Consider the following 7500-nt stretch of genomic DNA (forward strand, 5'->3'; position numbering starts at 1 on the left):
GTATCTGTACTGTTTTCCCAAACATGAATAAAGGAAGGCACTTGGGTTAAAATCACTTCTGATTGCTTGTTTTGGATCAAATGCCATTTTGTGTCAGTGATTGGAGTAGCATGGGTGTCTCCTGACACAATCTGTTGTGTACTTAAACTCTGGATAATTCTGTGTCAGATACTCCGATAACTCAGATAACAGATAACTCTGTATCTTGATTGTACTCCTTCTCTGTGACTGGATCTTGTGTCTCACTTTGGTATACTATATACAAAGATCCTTGATTACTAGCTCCGCTTGAACCCTCTCTGCTATATATTTACCAATATATGTGTATGTGTGTGTTGCATCATTGATTAAGGTGTTTTGAACACACACACACACACACACACACACACACATAAATGAACAAAAATTCAAAAGCATATTATGTGTGTTGTTGTTTCTTTCTCTCTCTCTCTCTCTCTCTCTCTCTCTCATGGTGTCTGTTTCTTAGGGTTACAGTGGACAGACAGAGAGACTGAAGAATAAAAAAGGGGAGGAGGACACACGTGAAGAAGAAGGGATTAGATGAAATGACGGAGATAGAAATAAAGAAAGAAAGATCAGACTAATCAAATTAAGAGAGGGAGAGAAATATGTAGAGAAGAACCTGTCCCCTCACCTGTGTCTATCATGCCCCGTTCCGTTTCCTGTTTCCTGTTCTTTAACCACAAGGCCAAGCTCTCTCGTCGCCACAGCAACATACTTATATACATGACAACAACACACTGTTCTGCACATGCTTGGCACAAGGTTCTTGACATTTCACTGGGTATATGAACTAATGTTAGCAATTACAGATGGTTAATTGTTTTAGTCGATACTTAGGATATAGGTAGAAACAGGACAATGACTAAAGACTCTGCCTCCTCTTACCAAAGCTAAAACGCAAAGCTCACCAGACAGCTGCTGTATCAAGAGAGATTATTGTCTGCATCGTGATGTCTGTGATGATAATTGCCATTTTTGAACGTTCCTTGTTTTTTTTATTGTTTGTTTCTTTCTTTCTTTTTTGTCGTGTTTGTTCATTTAAATGCAGGTTGAATTGTGGCATTTTGAGATAAATAATTAATAAATCAATATCCACCATTATAGTGTCTTTTCAGGCAAAGACATAACATTAGACAGCTCTTCTAGCCTATTTAGATTTGGCTGTACAACAGGTGACAGAGCCAACCTGAAGACCCATTATATCTGCTAAAATAAATACCCGATAACCCAATAAAGTCTGTCTGTCTATATTTTCATTGCTAACATGAAATGAAAGTCTTGTTTCTAAAACTAACTAACTTCTTAATCATTACCCAAAGCCATTTCAGTGTTTGCACTTATTATTCATTGCTGTTCAAGCCTTTGCCATTAGGGTTTGCATACATATAACTTGGTAACATGATAAAAATATATAAATTACTAGCAAATCCAACTGTTGGTAGAGAGATGATGACAGCTTCCATATATCTGTGCAGTCAGAACACCTTTGTATAAATGACAAAGTTGAGTGTCCCGCCGGCAGGACGGTTACCCCACCACCCCCCAACATTCCAATTTTTTTACATCAGATTGTTGTGTAGCATAGTCATATTATACATCATTTGACTCTTGGGAATCACTACATGACAATCTTTTTCATGTAAAATATGTGTAGTGCTTTACATTGTCAGATTAATCTAACTATGTCTCACTTAAATTTAATCAAAAATGCCCTCCTCTGCTAGCCTGACGAGCCAGACCCACATTAAAATGTAGGGTCTGGGCACTCACTGTTCACAGTACTCAGTCCGAAGGGCGGGATAATCGGTTGTCTTTCAAATTCCCTGCACGCAATAGGACAGCGCTAGTCCCATGCGTTTACCACCAGCGGAGCTAGTTGGCTAGTTCAAACTTTTGCCAACTTAATAAAAGCTTAATTCGTGTCACACTGTTCGCCAACAGCAACATTATTTTATTTGTTTTCAAATAGGAGGAAATTCAAGCCAAACCATTGCAACTCTGCCATCAATCATTATGTTAAGCCCGCCTAACGACACTATACACGATTTGATTGGCCTGATAGAAGTTTACTTTTTCAAGCTTACAAGCCAACGGAGAGTTGCTAGACTAGCTAGGGTGCGTCTAGATTTCTAGGCTACTCCTCTGCCTTTGGAGCTTCCCTAACTTCTAGCTGCAGTGTACAGGTATATCCTTTGCAATATGCTAGATATAGCATATTGGGTCTTGAAATATTCACAGGAGTCCATAGAAGTTGAATAATCATTTTATTTTATCCAATATTAGTTGTGCAGATGTATCGTCCATCTTAAACACACCAATTGAATTGAAATAGAAATTACAAAGATTTATATTTTTGTGTAATTATTCCATATTTAGTGTAGTCATTCCATATCAGAACCCCTGAAGTACAATTCAAATGCAAGCATGAAACTTCAAAGTGTTACCTTTCATTTGAGACCAAGATTATGCTTCTACACAAAGGGGTTCATAGACATTAAGCATTTGATTGTCAGTATGCATTTTGGATAACCAAAAGTCCTATAGGGAGTTTCCATAGGGCATTTTACAAAACGCATGAGCATACCTTGGTAAATAATGGTCTAAAGTACTCGTATTGTATATTGATCTACTTTTGAACACAGCTTCACAAGACCTTGTGCTAGGTCTCAATTGTGTTTCTAAGTCATATCAAGTGACCTAGAGGGCTGAAATGTGGTCAGTTCAGATGCTTAATCCGGCAGAAAGGAAAAACTATATTCTAGCCTCTGTACCTCTGTGTCAGTACATCATCACACATTTCAGACGAGAAACTCACAGACGGAAAGAGAATGCATTTATTGATGTAAGTAAGTACAAGGTAGTATGCTTGGTCATGGAGGCCTAGATCTGCTCAAGACGCTTCTGCTGCAGAGCTGTGTAAACAAAGCTGCATGAGTAATACAATTTTGCTGAAGAATGCTGCTGCGTGAGAACATATAACAAGCATAGATCGGAATCAAAAAGATCTACCTATCCTATAAGCAGATCTAGACAGGTGGAGCTGGGGAGGAGGAGGAGGGAGCAATTTAGCGCCGTCATCTCACGACTGCGTGAGTCTGACATCGCACCGCGGATATATAAAATACCCCGGCAATAGAGACGAGACTGATTGGTTAACGTCACGACCAATTAGCAGCGTCACTCAGAGCTTCCGGTATGAACTAGTCATTTATTCTGACTGTTTCCTACAAAACCTACAGGACCTCAGATTTTTATAGAGGTCAAACATTTGATGGTAGGCCCCAAAAGAGGTGGGAACAATGCCCTGAAGCAGGCACTGTGCAATTTCAGGCACAACCCGGAAATTGGTATTGAGAATTAAGCTGTTAAATTGTTTAATTTTTGTATACATAGATTAAGTGTTGTTTTTCTAGCCTCTCCCTCTCTTGGATTCAGCCTGAAGAGGCGGGCCTAGTAACCCTATAGTTAGAGAAATATAGAGAATTCTTATGAGATTTAAATTCCAATGGCAGACAAACACACAAACAAAATCAAGCTTAAAGAATTCCTCAAAGTCCATTGAGATATTTATTATGTTCTACATCAATGTCATTAGGTGGGTTTACATGGACACTTATATTCTTTACATGGACACTTATATTCTTATATTAGAATTGGAATAACGGCTCAATCGGAATAGAAATTACATATAAACACCTTGATCGGAATAAAACTGCCGATCCGAATTTTAATTGGAATGACAGAGGTGGTGTAGTCCATTCCTATTCCGATTGAACAGCCATGTATACAGTAAATCGGATTGCCTGCTGTATCTTCTCAAGGAAAAGTAGGCCACAACAGCTATTCAGATAAAAGATTCTAAAGCGCTTGAGAGCACCTCACCCCATGTAAACAGATGGCACACATTTTTCAATCAAAATAGTTTAATCGGAATGACAAAAAACTTCCATGTAAATGTGGCTATTGCCAATCATTTGTTTGCTCAGTTAAACATTTTTTCATAATACTTGCATATATATCCACCACTGCTAAACCGTAATGCCTCGTCCCAGCGAGAAATTCATTAAAACAAGTAAACCAAAACAAAGCCAGACAACCCTTAAAGCAGACTAACAACACACCCTTGATAGTAGATTTGATTTGACATGAGTATGACAATAGAGTAATGATTTGATATAATGAGTATTGAAGACAGTGATAGAGGGCTCCACTTGCAGTACTTAATGTTTACACTCAATGTGTGATGTTAAAGGGTGCTAATGGTATTAGTGATAGGGATAGAAAGTCATATGTGTGAGACTAATGTGAACTAATGTGTAATTGTGACTATTCTTTAACACATTAGCATACATAAGTGCACTGCAATGAAGATACCTAACGGTAAGTAAGTGCACTTAGGATAAAGTAGGGCTGAAAACAGGCATCAGCACCAAGCAAACTCAGCCACGGTTTCTTTCGTCTTTTTGGGCGAGGGAAGTCCTGAGGGAAGTTCTGTGGTTTGACAAAGTGTGCCACACAGGACGGGTGTACCCATTGTTACTGTGGTGACCCTGCTTGAGATAAAATGGAAATGAGTGGTTAAGGAGTAGAGGGACAAGGGAGAAGAAACAAAAAAGCACAATTATTACATTGTTCAAAATCAGAATCCAAAGAACTACACATTTATGGCTGTACTGCAGTTTACAGTGGGTATCCTCTTGAGGAATTGTCCAGTATTTTGATGTAAATGTACCAGGCATCTGTGCCCAACTGTAGGGTGTGTTCTGTTGGTGCTTTTGGTTATCTGACTATAATCTGTATTGTTGGACTTGATTATCGGTACTCCGTTGAGGTTGATCCTTGCTCTTACCTTCTATGAGGAGAAGGTTGTGGAGGATCACTTTGAGCCACTGGACACGGAGATCATTCCTCCCCCGCCTGACGATGTCATACCACCAGACATCATGCCACCGCCTGACGATGTCATACCACCAGACATCATGCTGCTGCTTGATGACATGCTGCTTGATGACATGCTGCTAGACGACATGCTGCTAGACGACATGCTACAGGACATGCCACCGCCTGATAACATTCCTGCCCCGCCTCCTGACATCATGGCTCCACCTCCTGACATCATGGCTCCACCTCCTGACATCATAGATCCACCTCCTGACACCATAGAGCCACCTGATGACATGCTTATGCTTTCTGATGACATCGACCCTCCTGATATGCCACCCCCTGACATCATGGCCCCACCTCCTGACATCATGGCCCCACCTCCTGACATCATGGCTCCACCTCCTGACATCATGGAGCCACCTGATGACATACTGATGCTTTCAGATGACATCGACCCACCTGACATGCCACCCCCTGACATCATGGCCCCACCTCCTGACATCATGGCCCCACCTCCTGACATCATGGCTCCACCTCCTGACACCATGGAGCCACCTGAAGAAATGCTGACACTTTCTGATGACATTGACCCACCTGACATGCCACCCCCTGACATCATGGCCCCACCTCCTGACATCATGGCCCCACCCCCTGACATCATAGATCCACCTCCTGACACCATAGAGCCACCTGATGACATGCTTATGCTTTCTGATGACATCGACCCTCCTGATTTGCCACCCCCTGACATCATGGCCCCACCCCCTGACATCATTCCTGCCCCACCCCCTGACACCATGGAGCCACCTGATGACATACTGATGCTTTCAGATGACATCGACCCACCTGACATGCCACCCCCTGACATCATGGCCCCACCTCCTGACATCATGGCCCCACCTCCTGACATCATGGCTCCACCTCCTGACACCATGGAGCCACCTGAAGAAATGCTGACACTTTCTGATGACATTGACCCACCTGACATGCCACCCCCTGACATCATGGCCCCACCTCCTGACATCATGGCCCCACCCCCTGACATCATAGATCCACCTCCTGACACCATAGAGCCACCTGATGACATGCTTATGCTTTCTGATGACATCGACCCTCCTGATTTGCCACCCCCTGACATCATGGCCCCACCCCCTGACATCATTCCTGCCCCACCCCCTGACACCATGGAGCCACCTGATGACATACTGATGCTTTCAGATGACATCGACCCACCTGACATGCCACCCCCTGACATCATGCCCCCACCTCCTGAAATCATGGCCCCACCTCCTGACATCATGGCCCCACCCCCTGACATCATAGATCCACCTCCTGACACCATAGAGCCACCTGATGACATGCTGATGCTTTCTGATGACATCGTGCCTCCTGATATGCCACCCCCTGACATCATGGCCCCACCCCCTGACATCATTCCTGCCCCACCCCCTGACACCATGGAGCCACCTGATGACATACTGATGCTTTCAGATGACATCGACCCTCCTGATATGCCACCCCCTGACATCATGGCCCCACCTCCTGACATCATAGAGCCACCTCCTGACATCATAGATCCACCTCCTGACACCATAGAGCCACCTGAAGAAATGCTCACACTTTCTGATGACATTGACCCACCTGACATGCCACCCCCTGACATCATGGCCCCACCTCCTGACATCACGGCCCCACCTCCTGACATCATGGCCCCACCCCCTGACACCATAGAGCCACCTGATGACATGCTGATGCTTTCTGATGACATCGTGCCTCCTGATATGGAGCCCCCTGATGACGTCATCACTGCCCCACCTCCTGCACTTCCTGATGACGCTGAGCCACCACCCAAGCTAAGGGAGCCACCAGATACCGCTGCACCACCGCTCAAGCCAGAAGAGATCTCTGTGTGGCTGGACTTGACGACCACAGTCTCTCCTCCGGACACAACGCCTCCTGATGACATCATCATGCCAGCTACGCCCGAGCCTCCAGACATCACAACAGAGCCGGAGCCCCCGACGCCGCCGACGCCGCCGCCGGAGACCTCAGAGATGGTGGACCGCCGGATCACTGTTGTGGATGTTCCGCTCCCCGACACTCCTCCTTCACCGCCTTCTGTGGTGGTCACTGTTCTGGTGATTTTGACCCCTCCTCCGCTGGCCCCTGCCGAGCCCGTGGACACCTGGGACCCGCCGGACGTCACCGAAGCCGCCAGGCCTGCTCCGCCATCCACAGAGGAAGAGGAGACCGTTGTGACTGACTTCCCCGCGGCTGCCGAGCCCCCGACATTGACGCTGGTGGCGCCATCACCACCAGACGACGACGACACCACTGTCCGGATGACCTTCGTAGAAGTGGATGACGAAGATGTTCCGTACCCGGTGGCGGACCTCCCGCCTCCCATCCCTGCGCTCGTTGACGACGACGACGACGACAGCGTGGACGACCTGGAGTGGGCGGAGCTCTTCAGGGCCGCCATGCTGCTGAGGTCGGCGGTGCCTTCCAGCAGCGCCCTGTAGGTGGCGATCTCCTGCTCCAGCTGCACCTTGATGTCCAGCAGCACCTGGTAGTCCTTGCCCTGCTGCATGG

General features: G+C 45.5%; 2 protein-coding genes across 3 annotated transcripts in view; one reads left to right on the top strand and one right to left on the bottom strand.

Moving 5' to 3' along the window:
* The window catches only part of soul5l (heme-binding protein soul5, like), a 7687-nt gene extending 6432 nt beyond the window's left edge, over positions 1 to 1255 (top strand). The window contains exon 8 of one of the 2 annotated variants that reach the window (XM_042102948.1): positions 496 to 1255. The gene's annotated coding sequence lies outside the window, so the exon portion shown is untranslated. Of the gene's footprint in view, positions 1 to 487 lie in introns of both variants that reach the window. The other variant, XM_042102947.1, reaches the window with a different exon arrangement.
* LOC121718035 (NACHT, LRR and PYD domains-containing protein 12-like) overlaps positions 1 to 7500 on the bottom strand; it is a 1225568-nt gene that overhangs the window by 752303 nt on the left and 465765 nt on the right. The window lies entirely within an intron of this gene.

The sequence above is a fragment of the Alosa sapidissima genome, chromosome 9, assembly GCF_018492685.1.
Source record: "Alosa sapidissima isolate fAloSap1 chromosome 9, fAloSap1.pri, whole genome shotgun sequence".
Lineage (NCBI taxonomy): Eukaryota > Metazoa > Chordata > Actinopteri > Clupeiformes > Clupeidae > Alosa > Alosa sapidissima.